The sequence below is a fragment of the Mustela putorius genome, unplaced genomic scaffold (genome assembly GCF_011764305.1).
Source record: "Mustela putorius furo isolate JIRA1106 unplaced genomic scaffold, ASM1176430v1.1 tig00001118_pilon_pilon_pilon, whole genome shotgun sequence".
Lineage (NCBI taxonomy): Eukaryota > Metazoa > Chordata > Mammalia > Carnivora > Mustelidae > Mustela > Mustela putorius.
Genome location: NW_025421577.1, coordinates 3,614,674 through 3,635,515, shown reverse-complemented (window position 1 = coordinate 3,635,515; position 20,842 = coordinate 3,614,674). Strand labels below are relative to the sequence as shown.

General features: G+C 41.0%; 1 pseudogene; it reads left to right on the top strand.

Moving 5' to 3' along the window:
* Window positions 1–1,102: 1,102 nt before the first annotated feature.
* The window catches only part of LOC123393987, a 39,205-nt pseudogene continuing 19,465 nt past the window's right edge, over window positions 1,103–20,842 (top strand).

Sequence of the window (20,842 nt, the reverse complement as noted above, 5' to 3'; positions counted from 1 at the left end):
GTGTGGTGTACAGTTATGAGCTGTTAGGAACGCAAGTGGCTTCTAGAAGCTGGGAAAGGCAAGGAAACATAGTGTCCCCTAAAGCCTTTAGGAGATGCAGCCCTGCTGATCTAATTCGGACTTCTGATTTTCAGAACTCTAAGATAGTAAATGTCTTGTTTACACCACTAAATGTGTGGTCGTTACCGAAGCAATGGAAGTCTAATACACACCACATACGTGTAAGCCGCCGTATTGCTAGTTCTCTAGAAATCAAGGCTATTAATAAAACGAATAGCAGCTGTTGTTGAACTTCTTTTGTTCTGGCGCCATCCTAAGCCCTTTATGTAAGGTCTAATGCAATCCTAAAACAGGGTTTGGGTCGGTTATTATTCACAGACGAACAGACTGAGGCTCGCAGAGGTTAAGGAACCTCGGTCCTTCTGAAGCCCCGTGAGAAACTGCAGTATTTCAGAGGCAGGGGCCAGAGCCAGGCCGCAGCCCTCCCAGGTCGTCCAAGCGTCCACCCCACACGTTATGGTCAATTCCGGGGCTCGACCCTTCTTCCGCGCGCGGTCTGCTCCGCCGCAGGGAGTGGGAGCGGACCGAGGAAGGGCGGCGTCCACGCCTGCGGGCCGTGAAGTCGAAAAGGAGCCGGGGCCACCTCGCCGAGTGGCCGATGCTTGGCGGGGCCCCGCCGGGCGCCGGAGGCCGGGGCCGCCGCAGGAGACGCAGAGCGCGCCCCGGCTCGCAGTCGAAGGCCCCCCGGGGCGCGTCCCGAGTACCCCGGCTGTGCGGCGTCGGGGACCGGCCACCCAGGCCTGACCGCTGGACGGGATTCCAGGAGCCACCGCGGGGGAGAGGAGGCGGCGCGGCGCCCGGCCGCAGGAAGCGGAGCCCCGGCCGCAGGAAGCGGAGCCCCGCCCGCAGCGCCTCTTGTTTTGGAGGCTCGCGTGGTTCTGCCCCATTGGCCGCCGTGGGGGAGACGGAGTTGCCGCCGCCGCCGCTGCTCCCGGGTTCCCTCCGCCGTCGGCCCCGCCCCCCAGCAGGAGGGGACCACAACTCCCACAAGGCCCTGCGCTCGGAGGGGGGCGTGGCCGGGGCGAAGGGGAAGCCGGGGGCGGGGCAGTCTGGGAGATGAAGTGGGGGCGCCCGGCTCTCCGGCCTCACTCGCCTCTGCCGGGAGCCGGGGAGGGTGTCCCCCGGGTACGCACGGCGCGGACCTCTGACCCTGGAGCCTCGCAGCCGCCGGGAGCCGTCCCCTTGGGTCGTCGCCCGGGCCGCCCGCCGTTCCCCGGCCCCGAGGGGCGCGGCCGGTCGCGCTGTGGGAAGAGGTCAGCATGAGCCAGGGGCCCCGGCAGGCCGGCGCCGGGCGGGGGGCGGCCGCAGTGCAGCTGCTGGTCACCCTGAGCTTCCTCCCTCGCGTCGTCGAGGCCCAGGTGAGCCGAGGGCCGGCGGGGGTGGGGGGACGCGGGGCCGGACGCGGGCGCTGGCGGCGAGCGGGCCGCCGCGGGGGTGCGGGCAGGGCCAGGCCGGACCCGCAGGGGCTTTGGGGACCGCGCGGGCGGGTGGCCGTGACCCGAACCGCCGCGTCCCGGGGCGCCTGCGAGATGCGCGCCGTGAGTGCGGGGAGGCGACTCTCGTGGAGGAGGCGGTAGGATGAGGGCGGCGACGGTTCCCGGAGGCTTTTCCGCTTTTCCTTCTGGAGTGTGGGGCGGCGGGGCGTGTGCTGGAGCCCGGGCGGGAGTGGGGACGCCGTCCGCTGTGTGGGGAGGGACGCGCGGACGGGGAAGCCCGCCCCTCACCGGGGGCTCCCCCGCGTCCCTCAGGAGTGCCGCGGGCAGGGAGGGACGCCAGACCCCGAGACCTGGAGCTCTCGGGCTGGAGAGCCCCCTGCTGCGCCGCCCGCTCTGCCGTCCCTCGTTCTCGCGGGAGTTTTTTCGCCGGCTGAGCCGGTCCGCGGGGTCCGGGGGGCCCGAGGGGAAAGCTCGCGGACACGGCCGGTCGGTGACGGGTGACGTGGGGAGAGTGGGCCGGCCCGAGGGGCGCCCTGTGACACCTGCAGGACAGAGTGCGCTGGAGGTCGAGGGTGTGGAAAGCCAGAGCCTTTGCCTCGAGAGCCCCGTTCGCTGCTTTCCTGCAGCAGCAGGTGTGGCTGTGCCCGGTTGCCCCTGCTGCCAGGCGGCGGAGCCGCTGGGAGGGCAGGTGTCTCGGTGGCTCGACGGGGAGCGGAGATGCCCATTTGAAGCGGTTGGTGCTCCCGGCTGAGGACGGCTGAAGCCCTGCGTGCAACCGTGTAATCATGCTTTTCTGACTTTGTTCACACACTTTCCTCCTGGCGTTATGGTGTGTGCACACAATCCCAGAAAGCACGAGCATTATATTTGTGTGGGTATTTTTTAAATGAATGATTTGGTAAAAATCTAAGGGGCAGACTTCCGGTTGCGTTATTGGTGAGCGTGCTAAAAATGCAGATTCTCTGGCACCGTTGCCACCTGTTGCTGATTTAGTGGCTCTGGATGGGACCCAGCGATCAGCAATTTAAAACAGGCCTTGTTTGTAAGTAACTGCAACGCAGTTATCCTCTGAACTACCTTGTGAGCCCCGCTTAGAAAACACTGAACTAATGGAAATTGGAAATCTTCTAAAAAGTAAATTTTCCAAATTCTCTTTAGCAAAATTATCTTCTAGGGTGATAGTTTTGGGGCATACATTTAGATATTTTTCTTAAAGGAGTCTTTCCTCTTTTTTTTTCTTTCTATAGCCTATGTGAATTGTATACTTTGTCATCAATCTGGAAACTTCACTTCAGGTTTTTGTCATCTACTAATTACATGTGTTACTGTTTTATAGTTGCACGTTTACTTTTATTATATCCAAATGAATACGTATCATTTTTTATCATGTCCAAATGAATACATATAGTTCAAAAATTAAGTATTTGTGCATATTCAAAGGAACGTTTTGTGAAACAGTCCTCAAAAGTGGATACATTTGGCTTTTGTTTCCAGTGGTATTTTCTAATACAGTATTGGAGCGTATTATAGGTAGTATTTAATCTCCAATGTGTTTCAGTATATATTATCTCGTTTTATTGGATCTGTCTCCCAGAAGTGGGGCTAGTTTACTGGTAAAAGCAAATATTCATTTCCTCTGGAAGAATTTATTTTCAACCCAGGCTGTAAAAAATTCTTGAAGATACAGTGTCAAGGAGAATAAGCAGCTAATAGGCAAAATCACCAAACACTAGGCACCATGAATTAGGTATTAGAAATATAGACTATGGAAAAAGACCTGCAGTTTCTAGAGCTGAAATTAAAAACTCAATGGGTGGATTAGATAGCTGATTATATCCAGCAGAAGAAAGGATTACTGAATCATGCTACCATGTTATGTCTTTTTCTACTTAATCCTCCAACACTTACCCTTTTCTTATCTTTGTATTTCACTAACAAAATTGGAGTAATCAGCATAATCCTTACATGTTTACCTATTAGCTTTTGAATCCACACGTCATGACTTCCAATGGAATATCATAGATGAACTGTAAACTTTTTTTTTTTTTTTTTTGAACTGTGAACTCTTATCAAAGGTCAATCCCTGCCTCGTCTGCATTAGGTCCCATTCCCTCTTTCAAGCACATGGCTCAACAACTCTTCCCTTTCTCTCCTGGATCATTAGTTTTTCCTTCTCTGATGGACTGTTACTGGCATTCTAAAACATGGTGTTAATTCTAGTTTACAGTTCCCTCTCAACCTGCCCAACTCTCCTGGCTCTGCTCCATTTTTCTGTTCTCTATAAAAAAAAAAAAACTCATCAAAGGAATTATCCTTACTCCTTCCATGCTGGTTCTCTCTTCAACCCACTCCAGCTCCTCCGAAACTTCTCTTGGCAAGGTCTGTAGTGTCTTTCTTGTTAAAGCCAATAGTGAGTTTTTAAACCTTAGCTTTACCTATAGACAGCAGTTTTTCCCCACAGTTCATCACTTACTCTCCTTGAAATATTTGTAAGAAAGAGCAGTCACTGGATAATAAAGTATTTTTAAAAAACCTAGAAAGTTGTCAGTTGGTATTTCTACCCCCCCACTCTCCACAATTACTTAGAATTTGAAGTTTTACAAATAGTAAGCTAGAGAAATGGAATAAAATTCAATAGTTAGTGACAGGATCTTAGTAACTAGGATAGTAAAGCATCTGGAATTCTAGAGCCAAAATTGTTGTGAATGATCCTTTGCTCTTTAAAGATAATATACCTCTGACTCTTTGTGTTGTAGGGAGTTTGGGGACACATTTGCATTTCCAGAGGGAAAACATGAGAAAGAAACAACAACTGGGAATTTCTGGTTTCCATTTTCTGATCATCTGTGCATAGATTCCTCCAATGGATCATACAAATGATCTTTAACCACCTGGGTACCCCCCCGCCTTTTTATAAAAATTTTAATCGAGGTAAGTGCAGGTTCCATGCAGTTGTAAGAAATAATACAAAGAAATGCCACCTACACTATATCTAGTTTAACGCACTGGTACCATTTGGCAAACATACAGTGCGGTATTATCACCAGGACATTGACACTGATGCACCCGCTGATCTTACTCAGATCCCTCCTAGTCTCCCTTGCATCTGTACATTTTCTGTCCACTTTTATGTGTGCACCACCGTAGTCAAGATGCCGAACGATTTCATTACCACAAGGATCCTTCCTCTTGCCCTTTTAAAAATGATTTAATTTTTTTTAGAGAGGGATTGGAGAGGGGCAGAGGAGGGAGAGAGAGAATCTCAAGCAGACTGCCCACTGAGCATGTGCCCATTGCGAGTCTCAGTCTCATGACCCTGAGATTGTGACCTGAGCTGAAACCAAGAGTCAAAAGCTCAACTGACTGAGCCACTCAGGCACCTCTCTTCTTGCCCTTTTATAACCACTCTCCCTCCTTTCTACCCTTCTCCCTGACTCCAGTTCCTCTCCCTACTCCAGTCCTTAAGCCCTGGTAACCAACAAACTTTTCTCCATTTGAAAAATGTTGTAGGGGTGCCTCGGTGGCTCAGTGGGTTAAGCCTCTGCCTTTGGTTCAGGTCATGATCTCAGGGTCCTGGTATCGGGGTCCTGGTAGCAGGGTCCTCCTCCTGCTCAGCGAGGAGCCTGCTCCTCCTCCTCTCTCTCTCTTTCTCTCTGCCTCTCTGCCTACTTGTTATCTCTGTCAAATAAATAAAATCTTAAAAAAAAAATGTGTATAAATGAAATCACATAATAAGTAACATTTTGAGGTTGGCTTTTTTTCACTCAACCTGATTCCCTGAAGATTCATCTGATATGTGGATGTCCGTGAGTCCCATTTTTAAATTTAGCTGAAGAATGTTTTATGGAAATTTTGGATTCTGAACTCATTTTGTAAATATCATTTTCTGTTCTGTTAATGTATACTTTGAGTAGTAGATAAAGCATGTATTTTTAAGTGTGATTATTTGGGACTAAGTCTCATTTTTACTTTGGAAAAATTATTTTAACTATGCTAAGACTTAATTTTCTTATGTGTAAAATGAGGATAATAATAACTATTTCATAGAATATTTAAAGAATAAATGAGATAACATGTAATGTTCTTAGCACTGTGCCTATCACATAAGTGTTCCATAAATGGCAGTAGAAAAATAAAGATGGGGTTACTACAGCAGTATTATTATAGTCTGTGACTTTTAGGTTAGTCTTGGAAGAAATGCTTTAGCATTCCTACTACATTTGTATTTTATGTATGTTTGGGGAAGGGAGGAACATTCAATATATTTCTCTAGCCACTAATGCTTAGTTCTTCAGAATAGGTATATCTATTCAATCCTTCTGTTGTTCTTTACCTAATTGGCCATATAAAAAGTAAATGATTGTTTTAATGTTATGTATCTTTTTTTAAAGGACTTTATTTGAGAGAGGAAAGGAATGAATGGGCAAGTGGCAGAGGGAGAGGGAAAAACAGGCTCCCTATTGAGCAGGGCTCTTGATCCCAGGACCTTAGGATCTCTACTAGAGCTGAAGGCAGAGGCTTAACCGACTTAAAACAACTTAATCGACTTAACCAACTGAGCCACCAAGGCACCCCTTTAATGTTACGTATCTTAACAAAGACTAGTTACCTCAAATGAATAAACTATCTTTTTATACAATAGTACAGATTTGCTAAGGTTGAAATATCTATAATTTACATATTTTAAATTTTATATGTATATATTCCCCACCCCCAGGTAACCGGAGTCCTGGATGATTGCCTGTGTGACATCGATAGCATTGATAACTTTAACACCTTCAAAATCTTCCCCAAAATAAAAAAAATTGCAAGAGTGAGACTACTTCCTTTATTACAAGGTAGAGTTATAATTTTTGATTCCTTTAGGAGCAAAATATATTTACATAGCTCTCTACAGATGTGACTTTTATGACCCTTTTGAAAACCCATTTTGACTTCTCAGAACACTCTGTGTTGTTTTTTTTTTTTTTTTTTTTTAAATCACTGGAATATATTAAGTATGTAGTAAAAAACCTGATTGTCTTTTTGAACACTGAGAACCTGAACCCTCTTCCTGTGTTTGGGAAATCCCTCATCTTTCAGTTTTGGGACAGAGACTACTTCCACAGAAGCTGAAAGTGCCACAGACTTACTTATCTGTCAGCTTTCACTGTAATTTAGGCTCCACCATCTAGACCCCTCCCAGGCTCTGTGTTGTGCTGCTGGGCCCCTGTTCTGTGTTAGTGCTTTTCTCAGTGTAAGTACCACAGCAGCACATGGTTCCTGGGGAGCTCACTGGAAGGGCTGCTGAACCAGGCTGAGGGCACAAGCAGAACAGCCTTTGTAGTAATACTGAGGAACTGATTCTTAAATTGAGCGCTCTGCTCTAGACCTTTACAGAATAACCATTGCTAGTTTAAAGGTAGCAACAATAAGCAATATTCAAAAGCAGTATTTTAAATCGAAGAACAGTATTTTAAAAGCTGCTGTTATGCTTTGTTTTGCTCTTGCTCTCAGTATTCGATTGGGTTTATAATTTCTTTGATACTCATTTTTAGTTTATTTTTTGAAAATTGAGCATGATTTTCTTTTTTATCCTGATTCTATATAGCTATCTTAGTCTTTAAATATTTCTGAGGATAAAAAAAGAAATTAGAGCAGGAACTAATAGCCATTATTTTTATGTCACCACCAAAATTTTGGCACCATTAGTCATTGTCCTTTTTTTTTTTTGAAGGTGACAAAAAATTTTATTATGTCGTGTGCCTAGCAAGAAATGCAATAGCCATTTCCCTTGTTTTTGCAACACTCTATATCAAATTTCTGGAAGAAATTCCTCCCTAATTTCTGGAAAAACACTTACATAGGTTTCTAATTGACCAAAAGAGGGAAAGACACTTTGGTTAACAATCCTATTTACATAAATATAAGGGGGAGTGATTGTTTCTCAACAGAATGTTAGGGTTTACAGGAGGAGGAAAAATGGATGTTGGATAGGCAAACATAACAGTGTTCTAAGAAAACATTCTAATCAGTGTGATGAAATTATTCCATATGTACTGGAAATATCCACTTACTTCCCAAGGGAGGGTAATGCAGTGATCTAGTTAATGCATTTGTCTCCAAGTCAAGGATATTCTGATGATGATTATTCCTTTCTCTAGTTCTGCCAACCTACAAATTAAAGAAAAAGGACATTTAACCACCGTCAGTATACTTTTCATACACTAGTGGCAGAAAAAGAAAGCAAAGAGAATAGGTTAATTTTAAACATGTGCAAACATACTTGTGATTGAGCAAGGATATCTAGGTGGAAGCCAGTCTACCCCTGTCAACTGCTCAGTTGGCTGCTGAGTTGGTATTTACAGTTTCTTATACTATCTATACCATTTCTTTATTCACCAAATATTTATTGAATAACAACTTAGCAGTAGGTGTTCTTTTTTTTTTAAACATTTTATTTATTTATTTGAGAGAGAGACAGTGGGAGAGAACGTGAGAGGCGAGAAGGTAGAGGGAGAAGCAGACTCCCCATGGAGCTGGGAGCCTGATGCGGGACTCGATCCCGGGACTCTAGGACCGTGACCTGAGCCGAAGGCAGTTGTTCAACCAACTGAACCACCCAGGCGCCCAATAGGCACTCTTTTTTAAAGAGTTTTCCTATTTTTATTATTATTATTTTTAAAGATTTTGTTTGTATGTCAGAGAGAAAGAGAGCACAAGCAGGGGAAGTGGCAGGCAGAGGGAGAAGCAGGTTCCCCGCTGAGCAGGGAGCCTGACACAGAGCTTGATCCCAGGACCCTGGGATCATGACCTAAGCTGAAGGCAGATGCTCAGCTGACTGAGCCACCCAGGCAGGTAGGTGCTATTCTAAGTGCTGTGGATACAATAGTGAATAACACAAAGACTCTGACTTCATGAAGCTTTATCCAGATTAGGAAGGCAAACAATAAACAGTGAAATTTAATGTCATATGCTTACTAAGGTTAATGCTATGGAGAAGAATAAAGTAGGAGACAGAATAAATTAATGGGGTGGGGAAGTTAGGTAGCTTTACTTTTAAAGAAGATGATCAGGAAAGGAGGGTATCCGTGCTGTGGCATTTGAGTAAAGACCTACATAACGTGAAAGCCGTGACAAGATGTGGAGAGAGAACATTCCAGGGAAGGAGAGTAGAGCTACAGGTATAAACATCTTGAGTGCAGGCATAAAGGTTGAGCGTGTTTGAGGAATAAGTTCAGCCTGGCTGGAGCAAGGTGAGTGAGATATGGAGAGTTGGAAAGTAAGAGCCAGATGAGAAAATCTTATGTAAGGATGTTGAATTTTAGTGTAAGTGTAATGAGCTTTTGGGGAGATTTGTACAAAACAGACTCTCAGGGTGTGCAATAGGAAATAGAGAAACCATATAGGTTTTTGCATGAGACCAGATGGAAAGTGGAGTTGGAATAGGGCAGTAGAGTTGGAAGAGGTGAAAAGTAAGCAAACGAAGATCGTACATAAGAGGTAACACCAACAGACTTACCTGATGGGGTGAATGTATGCTGTGAGAGTAGAAGTGAAATCGAAGATGATGTGGAGTTTTGAGCATATTACAGAAAAATATATCCTGACCAAGTTAATCTTATTCTAAGAATGCAGGAACAAGGCTTTTAGGTCCTCAATACAGTTCAACACACATCCCTGATTTTTAAAAAATTTAATAGGAATGATGGATACTTCCTTAACATGATCATTTTAATCCTAACATTAGCATTGCCACCATCTTGCTTGTTGGGAAATAGTTGAGGAATTCTCACTTAGGTGAGGGACCCAGGGTACCCACTGTTCTTTACTGCTGGAGATATTAATTAGCATACCAAACAAGAGAGAGCAACTAGAGGCATAAACATTTTTGAAGAATAAGTAAAACTATCTCCATTTATAAATGACAAAATAATACTAGAAAACTTAAATAATGAACAAAAATGATAAAAAATGCATTAAGATAGCAGGCTATAAACTTAATATACAAAATCCCATATCTTCCTAAATGTAAACAATAAGATATAACAAACAAAATCCCCAGTTACACTGAGCAGTCAAGAAGGTCACTGTCCGCCAACCCCATTATTTTCCATGAAGAAACTCTGGATGTTCTTTGTAGCACTTACTACAATTTGTAATTAAACAGGCATTTATAATTTCTATTCCCTCCAGTAGACTCCAGGTGGGTGAAGTACTTTTTTTATATATCTTCTTTGCCCTAGACCCTACACAGTGCAGACAGTGGGTGCTCAGTGCACACTGAAGCGGGTGGGCGCTCTGGAGAACCCTAACGGGTAAGGTGCTGACAGACATCAGAGTAAAATGCTGCCCAGGGTCTGCAGGTGAGCAGTGTACTTGGACTTTATTTCTTTTTTGAAGTGTCAGAGGACTAATAACAGTTATTTTTTTTAATTAATATTACAACTGGGTGTCTGAAAAACTGCAGTTTCAAATTTTGAACCCTATAGATGCCACAGGGTAGGACTTTTTCTTCTTCCCACCACCACATCAGTGGTGTGCAGCACAGGGACACCTAGAGAGTGTTGAAGAACTGTGCCATATGTCTGCTAACGTTTATCCAATCTTTCTCTCAAGGTCAATCTGAAGCGACCATGTCCTTTCTGGGCAGAAGATGGCCATTGTTCAATAAAAGACTGCCATGTGGAGCCCTGTCCAGAGGTAAAATAAATTTAAAAAAAATAATAAGGAAAACATTGCTTCCTCTTGGGCTCTTAGATAAGCATGAATTTATATTTTAGGCCACTGTTAATGGATTTAGACTTGTCCTCAAATTCATATGCTGTCACCTCTCTCTTTTTAACCACATTCTTGAAGGTTTATTTTATATTTGTTACCAAAATGGGTTTGAAGAAGCTCTTGTACCCAGTAGTATTGATTGGTTGTGGAAGTATAGTATGGTTCTAAGCCAGGTGGAAGCCTGGGCAGCCTGTTCTAGGACTGGATCTATAATTGGCTAACTCTTATTTCATGCTTTGTTGAATATGCTTTTTATTTCATAAGAAAAGTGATGTTAGTGGACCTTAACTTTTACATTTAGAGTGGGAATTAGAGTGCTTTGTAAAGCAGAGGAATTTCAGGCTTGGTATGAGGTCTTCACTTGGTGGCTTTGTTACATTAAAAAAAAAAGCAGCTATACTTATATTTTAGACTTTTGTTTTAGACATATACCATAGTTAATTCTTCTTAAACAATAGTTCATTATAAGCTGTGTTTTCATTTCACTTTTTACTTTTCTTACCTAACCAATTAATCTAGTTTGTTATCCTTAAAAATGGGGAAAAAACCTTAACCAATGTCCTTTGTAAAGGGACAATTTAAAAAATCCTCTTCATTTTCCTTTAAGAATAATTTTTTTAACTTTTTCATCTGAAATAATTTCAGACCTACAGAAAAATTGGGAGAATAATACCAACAGTCCTCATTTATTTTTATTCAGATTCTCTGAATTTTTATCATGTTTGCTTTATTACTCTTTGTATATATTATTTTCTGAACTATTTGGGTGTAAATTACCAACAAGGGGATACAATACTGCTAATTACTTGTGTTTCCTTAAAAACAAGATTATTCTCTTATGTAACCACAATGTAACTAACAAAATCAGGAAATTAACATTTTTATAATACAAATGTCTAATCTATAGACCTTAGTCATATATTGCTGAATGACTTACTATGTGTTATATAGCTAAAAAAAAAAAAAAGTGTTTTATAGTGTACATTCACTTCATGTGTACAAAATGGTGCTTCAGTAGTTCCATATACTATTCAGTGCTGATCAAGATAAGTGCACTCTCAATCCACTTCCCCGGTTTCAGCCATTGCCCCCTCCTTATATCCTCTCTGGTATCCATCTCTTTGTTCTCTATAGAGTTAAGAGTTTCTTGTTTTGGTTTGTCTCTTTTTTGTTCTTGTGTTTGTTCTGCTTCTTAAATTCCACGGGTGAGTGAAATAGTGTGGTAATTCTTATTCTCTAACTGGCTTGTTTTCCTAAGCATTATACTCTCTAAATCCATCCATGTTTTGCAAATGGCAGGACTTCATTCTTTTTAATGGCTGAGTAATATTCCATTGTATGTGTATACACCACATCTTCTTTATCTGTTCATCTATTGATCGACACTTGGGCTGTTTCCATGGGTTGTCTATTGTAAATAATGTTACTATAAACATAGGAGTGTAGGGTGCCTAGGTGGCTCAGTGGGTTAAGCCTCTGCCTACAGCTCAGGTCATGATCTCAGGGTCCTGAGATTGAGTCCTGCATCAGGCTCTCTGCTTGGCGGGGAGCCTGCTTCCTCCTCTCTCTCTCTCTGCCTGCCTCTCTGCCTACTTGTGATCTCTCTCTGTCAAATAAATAAGATCTTTAGAAAAAAAATAGGAGTGTATATATCCCTTTGAATTAGTGTTTTTGTATTCTTTGGGTAAATACCTAGTAGTATAATTGCTGGATCATAGGGTAGTTCTGTTTTTAATTTTTCAAGGAACCCGTATGTTATCTTCCACAGTTACTGCACCAGTTTGCATTCCCACCAACAGTAAATGAGTGTTACTTTTTCTCTACATCTTCACCAGCACTTGTTTCTTGAGTTTTTGAGTTTAGTCATTCTAACAGATGTTAGGTGATAGTTCAGTTTGTTTTTGATTTGCATTTCCCTGATGATGCATGATGTTGAGCATCTTTTCATGTATCTGTTGGCCATCTAGATATTGTCTTTGGAGAAATGTCTGTTCGTATCTTCTGCCCATTTTTTAATTGGATTATTTAGGATATTTTTTGGTGTTGAGCTGTATTAAATTCTTTTTTTTTTTTAAGATTTTATTTATTTATTTGACAGGCAGAGATCCCAAGTAGGCAGAGAGGCAGGCAGAGAGAGAGGAGGAAGCAGGCTCCCTACGAGCAGAGAGCCCAATGCGGGGCTCGATCCCACGATCCTGGGATCATGACCTGAGCTGAAAGCAGAGGCTTTAACGCACTGAGCTACCCAGGCACCCCGAGCTATATAAATTCTTTATATAATTTGGGTAATAATCCTTAGTTGGATATGTCATTGCAAATATCTTCTACCAGTTAGTTAGGTTGTCTTTTAGTTTTATTGGTGGTTTCCTTTGCTGGGCAGAAGTTTTTTATTTTAGTGTCATCACAAGTGCTTATTTTGCTTTTGTTTTACTTGCCTCAGGAGACATACCTAGAAAGATCTTGTTATGGTCAACATCAGAGAAATTACTGCCTGTGCTCTGTTCTAGGAATTTTATGGTGTCAGGCCTCACATTTAGGTCCCTAATCCATTTTGAGTTTTTGTGTGCAGTGTAAGAAGTCCCATTTCATTCTTCTGTATGCAGCCATGCAGTTACCCTTTGTTGAAGAGACTTATTCCCATTAAATATTCTTGCCTCCTTTGTCAAAGATTGACAGTAGCATCATGGGTTTATTTCTGTGCTTTGTATGCTGTTCTGTTGACCTAAGTGTCTATTTTTGTGCCAGTACCATACCTTTTTGATTACTACAGATAATATTTGAAATCTGCAATAGTGTTCCCTCCGGTTTTGATTTTCTTTTTCAAGATTGCTTTGGCTCTTCAGAGTCTTTTGTGGTTCCATACAAAGTTTAGGATGTCTTTTTTCTAGTTCTATGAAGAATGCTGTTGGTATTTTGATAGGGATTGCATTAAATGTGTAGCTTGCTTTGGGTAGTACAGAAATTTTTACAATATTTGTTCTCGTAATCCATGAGCATGGACTGTCTTTCCATTTCTTTGTGTCATCTTCAGCTTCTTTCATCAATATTTTAAGTTTTCACAATCAGGTCTTTTCACCTCTTTGCTAAATTTATTCATAGCTGGTTTATTATTTTGGGGACTATTGTAAATGGGATTGTTTTCTTAATCTCTCTTTCCACTGCTTCCTTATTACTGTATCGAAATGCAGCAGATTTGTGTACATTGATTTTATGTCCTGAAACTTTACTGGATTCATTTTTAGATGTAGCAGTTTTTTGGTGGAGTCTTTAGGGTTTTCTACACAAAATATCATGTCCTCCGCAAATAGTGAAATTTTGATTTCTTCCTTAACCAGTTTGGTTGCCTTTTATTCCTTTTTGTTGTCTGATGGCTGTGGCTAGGACATCCAGTACTAAGCTGAATAAAATGGTTAGAGTAGATATCCGTGTCCTTTTTCTGACCTCACGGTAAATGCTCTCAGTTTTCCCCCCATTAAGTATAATGGATTTTCTCTATAAGGCCTTTATTATAGTTGAGGTATGTTTCCTCCAAACCTACTTTGTTGAGGGTTATTGTTGCTGTATTTTATTGGATGCTTTTTCTGTATCTGTTGAAATCTGAAGCTTCTTTTCCTTTCTCTTACTGATATGATGTATCACACTGATTGATTTATAAATATTGAACCACCCTTGCAACCTGGGAGTAAAGGTTGATCAGGGTGAATGATTTTTTTTTTAAAGGATTGTTGGACTTGGTTTGCTAGTATTTTGTAGAGGATTTTTGCATCTATGTTCATCAGAGTTATTGGCCTGTAGTTTTGTTTTTAATTAAAAAAATCTTAATTTTTTGTAGTTTTTTTAAAGATTTTATGTATTTATTTGACATTTGACAGAGATCATAAGTAGGGAGTGGGGCGGTGTTGGTTGCAGGGAAGCTAGCTCCCTCCTGAGCACAGAGTGGAAGGCAGGGCTCAATCCCAGGACCAGGGGATCATGACCTGAGCTGAAGGCAGAGGTTTAACCCCCTGAGTCACCCAGGTGCCCCTGTAGTTCTGTTTTTTAATGGGGTCTTCACCTAGCTTCAGTATCAGGATGATACTGGCCTCAGAAAATGAATTTGGAAATTTTCCTTCCTCTTCATTTTTTTGAAATATTTTGAGAAGAATAGGTATTAAATATTCTTGGAATGTTTGATAGATTTTGCCTATGAAGCCATCTGGTCCTGGAGTTTTGTTTGTTGGGAATTTTTTTTTTTTTAAGATTTTGTTTATTTATTTGACAGAAAGAGATCACAAGTAGGCAGAGAGGCAGGCAGAGAGAGAGAGGGAAGCAGGCTCCCTGCTGAGATGAGAGCCCCATGCTGGGCTTGATCCCAGGACCCTGGGATCATGACCTGAGCTGAAGGCAGAGGCTTTAACCCACTGAGCCACCTAGGCGCCCCATGTTGGGAATTTTTTGATTACTGATTCAATTTCATTGCTGATTATCAGTCTGTTTAAATGTTCTTTCTTCCTGTTGCTGTTTTGATAGATCATATGTTTCTAGGAATTTGTCCATTTCCTCTAGGTTGTCCAGGTTTGGAGTATGTAATTTTTCATAATACTCTCCTGTAGTTACTTGTATTTCTGTGGTGTCCATTGTTACTCTCTCTCATTTGCAATTTTGTTTGGGTCCTCTCTCATATACCCCCCCCTTTTTTTTAATGAGCCTGGCTAGAGGTTTATCAGTTTTATTTATCTTTTCTAGGAACTAGCTCCTGATTTCATAGATTTCTTCTATTTTGTTTTTAAAAAATTTTCTGTATCATTTATTTGTGCTCTAATCTTTATTATTTCCTTCCTTCTGTTGGTTTTGGGTTTTGTTATTCTTTTTGTAGCTCCTTTATATGTAAATTTAGGTTGTTTGAGATATTTCCTACTTCTGAGGTAGGCTGGTATGATCCTAAACTTCCCGCTTAGAACTGCTTTTGCTCCATCCGCAAGAGTTTGGACCATTGCGTTTTCATTTTCATTTGTTTCCATGTAATTTTTATTTCTTTGAGGTCTTGGATGACTCATTCATTGTTTAGTAGCATGTTATTTAACCTTGATGAATTTGCGCTCTTTTCAGATTTTTTCCTGTGGTTGACTTCCATTTTCATAGTGGTGTGGTCAGAAAAGATGCATGGTATGACTTCCATCTTCTTGAATTTGTTCAGGCTTATTTTATGGGCTAATCTGTGAACTGTTCTGGAAAATGTTCTGTGTGCACTTGTGGAGAATATGTATCTGCTGTTTTAGGATGGAATGCTCTGAAAATATCTTTTAAATCCATCTGATCTGGTGAATGGAGCCATTGTTTCCTTGTTGATTTTCTGTTTGGACAATCTGTCCATTGATGTAAGAGGGGTGTTATAGTCTCCTATTATTATTGCATTCCTATCGATTAGGTTTTTTTTTTTTTTTTTTAATGTTGTTAACTGTGTGTTTGGGTGCTCCCATGTTGGGTGCATAAATATTTATAATTGTGTATCTTCTTGTTGGAGTCTCCCCTTCATCATCATATAGTGTTCTTCTTTATCTCCTGTTACAGTCTTTGTTTTAAAGTCTGTTTTGTTTGATTTAAGTATTACTACTCCAGCTTTCTTTTGACATCCATTTGGATGACGAATCTTTCTTCATCCTCTTACTTTCAGTCGGCAGTTGTTTTTACATCAGAGATGAGTCTCTTGTAAGCAGCCTTATAGATGGCTCTTGTTTTTTTATCCACTCTGTGTAATTCAAAGACAGCCCATATCTTTGGATTGAAGTGTCTAGTCCATTTACATTCAAAGTAGTTATTGGTAGATATAAATTTATTACCAAGTTATTACTTGCTTTGTGATTGTTTTGTAGTTATTCTCTGATCTCTCTCTTGCTCTTTTTTTGTGGTGTTTTGGCTTTCCTTAGTGATATACTTGGATTCCTTTCTCTTTATCCATTGCATATCTATTGCTGGCTTTTTTTTTCTTTATTTCTTTCAGTGTAACAGAATTCATTGTTTATGCACCACACCCAGTGTTCCATGCAATATTTACCCTCTATAATACCCACCACCTGACTCTCCCGACCTCCCACCCCTTCAAAACCCTCTGATTGTTTTTCATAGTCCATAGTCTCTCATGGTTCATCTCCCCTTCCAATTTCCCTCAAGTCCTGTCTCCTCTCCATCTCCCCATGTCCTCCATATTATTTGTTATTGCTGGTTTTTGATTTGTGGTTACCATTAGGTTTGTATATAACATCGTTTGCATATAGCAGTCTGTGCTAAGTTGATGGTCATTTAAGTTTAAACCCATTCTTTATTCCTTTCTGCTTAACATTTTGGACATATGGTGTCATATTTTATATCCTTTGTGAATCTCTTGACTGATATTTACAGATATACTTATTTTTACTGCTTTTATGTGTCCTACTTTTCCTACTCTTACTTACAGTTTTTTCTTTACATTCAAAGAGTCCCCTTTAATGTATGGCTGGGTTAGTAGTCATAAACTCCGTTAGTTTTTGTTTGTCTGGGAAACCCATTATCTTTCCTTCTATTCTGAATGATAGGCTTGCTGGATAGAGTATCCTTGGCTGCAGATTTTTCTTTTCAGCATTTGAAATCTATCATGCCACTCTCTTCTAGCCTACAAATCTTCTGGTAAAAAAAATCAGCTGATAGCTCTATGGGGTTTCCCCTTGTATATAACGGTTTTCTTTTCTCTTGCTGCTTTAAATTTTTTTTTCTTTATCACTACTTTTTGCCATTTTAACTACTATGTGTCTTGGTGTGGATCACCTTGGGTTGATTTTGTTGGGGGATCTCTGCCTCCTGGATCTCAGTATCTGTTTCCTTCCCCAGATTCAGGAAGTTTTAGCTATTATTTCTTCAAATTAAATTTCTGTTCTCTTCTTTTTCTACTTCTTCCAGGATCCCTGTAATTTGAATGTTATTACACTTAATGGAGTCACTGAGTTCCCTAAGTCTATTCTCATTTTGTATAACTTTTTTTTCTCTCACATGCTCGGCTTGATTACTTTCCTTTACTCTGTCTTCCAGGTTGTTGATTCATTTGCCTGTTTCCTCTAACCTACTATTTATTCCATTTAGTGTATTTTTATTTTCATTTATTGTGTTCTTCATCTCTGATGTGTTCCCTTTTATTTCTGTGTTAAGGGTCTCACTGATGTTCTCCATTCTTTTTTTTTTTAATTTTTATTTATTTATTTATTTGACAGACAGAGATTACAAGTAGGTAGAGAGGGAGTCAGAGAGAGGAGGAAGCAGGCTCCCCACTGAGCAGAGAGCCCGATGCGGGGCTCGATCCCAGGACCCTGGGATCATGACCTGAGCTGAAGGCAGAGGCTTTAACCCACTGAGCCACCCAGGCGCCCCATGTTCTCCATTCTTTTCTCAATCCGAGTGAGTATGTTTATGATCATTACTTAAAATTTTTTATCAGCCATACTACTTATATCCATTTCACTTTGATCTGTTGCTGTGGTTTTGTCCTGTTCTTTCATTTGGGACATATTCCTTATCTCATTTTGTCTGATTCTCTGTGTCTATTTCTGTGTGTTAGCAAAATCAGCTCTGCGTCCTCCTCTTGAAGTTCACAATCTTATGAACAAGATGTCCTGTCGTGCCCTGTGGTAGAGTTGTCCGCTATTCTCCCAGACCTGGCACATCAGGGACTGTCTCCTGTGTGTGTTGCATATGCTCTGCTCTTGTGTCCTGGCCAGCTTTTCCTTTAGTCCAGTTGTCTAAGAGGCTCTCTTAGCTTGTTGTGAGCTGTGTTTGGTCCCCCGCTGGAGTGCTGCACATTTTAACAAGGTGTGTGCTGGTCTGTTTGTGAGAGATCTGTTGCCTGCCCTGATGGATGGAGGGCTGTGTGGGTGGGGTACCAGTTACAACAGGCTGTGTCTTGAGCTTCTGCAAGGTCCACAGCTGCCCACACTGAGGCCCTACAAAACGTGTGGGTCAGAATAAGCTGCACTGATGATGTTTACACTGGTCTTCCATGGGAAGGGATCCAAAACCAGAACTGACACAAATGTGTCGAAAAGGGGACCTTACTAGGTGTGGGTGGGTGGAGCTCAGTGTAGCAAATTTAGCTAGAAAGCCTTGCATAGTGCTGGTTCCCACAGGTGCCTATGTGTTTATGCTGTGAGTGGGGATGTGGAGGTGAGGGAAATGGTGCCTGCCTCCTTTGTTCCTGGAGGGGTCTCCCTGTGATCCCTGCCTTTTAAGACATGCTCTGAGATTAGTAAGTCTCCCTCCCATATGCCCTAGTTGTTTTTCAAATTGCTGCTTCTATGTTGTAGCTACCTGGGCTGTTTGTCCTATCCCCCCCCCCCCCCCCCCTGTCTGTTTTAAGGGCAGGAACTCTGCTTCCTAATGCCTTTCAGCTCTCCCAGAGTGGAGGTGCTGATTTTTAAAAATCCAAGCTCAACTCCCACTGGTTGTAGGAACTCCTGAAATTTGGAGCCTCTGGCTTTCAAAACCAAAAGTTATGGGGATTGGTCTTCCCCATGTATTTGGGATAGTCTGTTTCTCACCCTTCCCTGTACCTCCAGTTCTTGACTGCAGATGGCCAAAGCCTGTTTCGTTCCCCACTACATCTCTACCCTTCCTACGCAATTTGATGTGGCCTCTTCTCTGCCTTTAGTTGCAGAGTTTGTTCTGCCAGTCTTTGGGTTGTTTTCTAGATTATTTGTGTGAAGTTTTTGTTTTCTAGTTGTATCCATAGGATAAGGTGAGCCTAGGGTCCTCCTACCCCATCATTTTCCCAGCCTCAATACCAGCTGGTTTATTTAATTCTTGATTTAGTTATTAGTTTTACATTTTTCATTACTTCTAATAATTCTCTTCTGTGATTGTTATGTGTCATTCGTAACAATCATCTGTGATGCCTACCCCAGTATGTCTAAAAGGTTTATTGTTAAGATTTGTATAAGTCAAGTTATTGTATTTAGCATCAAACCTTTAGAAAAGCTGCTAAAGGTTTTGATTTTAGCATATTATACTATACCAGAGGACACACTGTAGCCAGCAGTTACTTTTGGTTAGTATTCCTTCCACATTTTAAATTCAGGTTCGTGGCTATTAGATTTGACTTAAGTTTTATAGTCTTCTCTCTTCTGCCTTCTGTTTGTTAGATGTACTAGAAAATGCTAAAATAATAAAATGCTAGCAACAAGTAATGTTTTAATCTATTAATCTTTTTATTGATTAGGAAAATATCTCTAATCATTATTTATATTCTTCCACCTGGCAGGAAGATATTTATTCTGAATATCTGGTTAAATTTACCTGAGCTAAAATTTACCATGACACATGAAAAGATTTTAGTAGGTATTTTGCTATACCATAGATTCCGATGCTGGAAATCAGTCCCCTAGATTGATTAGAGGATCAACCTGTGATTTTCTGCTTTCAGATATGATATTTTGTTTAAAATTGTGTCTGATGAACCAGTTATAATGATTTCTAGGTTTGTTTATTAAAGCCTGAAAGTAATTACTGGCTTTGTAGAAAAGAAAGCTGGAGACATAGGGATTTTCTATTAGTAAACCCTGATTACCTAGATTGGTAAACCAAGGTGAATCCTGTGCACCAAGGAACTGATTCTGTCAGTATTAATCCCAAACTGCCTTCACTTTAGATGTCAGCTTAGAGCAGAAATTAAGATTGAGCATAAAATTTTTCAAAGAACTTTGAAAAATTTTAAAGCATCTTTTTCTGTGGTAGGAAAGTTTATGGAATAGTGATTTTTGTCAGTTTTTTTTTTAACCTAAAAATTATGTGAACTATTACATACTGCATTACACTTTAAATTATAGCTGATTTGGGGGTGCCTGGTTGGCTCAGTGGGTTAAGCCTCTGCCTTCGGATCAGGTCATGAATTTAGGGTCTGGGGATGGAGCCCCACATCGGGCTTTCTGCTCAGCGGGGAGCTTTCTTCTCCCTCTCTCTCTCTCTGCCTGCCTCTCTCCTTGTGATCTCTCTCTCTCTTTGGCAAATAAATAAATAAAATCTTTAAAAAGATTTTAGCTGATTCTGACACTGTTATTTTTGTATATGTCGATCAGTTTGCTAAATTATGATTTACAAGTCCATAAATTGTTTTTTTATTAGATAGTATGAAAACAGTTTGAATGAATGTTCATTTTTTTCATCATAGAATAAAATAGTCTCTGTATTTGAGCAGTGGCATTACTAATTTGTGAATAAATCTCAAGAAAAAATGAAGATAACTTCCTAAATTTTTCTTATTCTTTTAAGAGCAAAATTCCAGTCGGAATTAAAGCTGGGAGTTCTAATAAGGTGAGTCACTTTTCTTCCTTGAATATTTTTTGCTTTACATTGTGAAACTTACCAATTCCTGCTTGATAGAAGAGAACTGTTCTGGAATTAGTTGGCAGTGGGAACATTTTGCTCCATAGTCCCACCTTTCTAATTCTTGCCACAGGCAGAGAACTTGAATATTTTACAGTTCAATTATATAGATTCTTTTGAGATACATCAATTCTGTCTTCTGTAGAAGAACTATAGTAGCATAGTATAACTATAGTATCAGATGCCCTGTGCAACAGGTGTTTTAT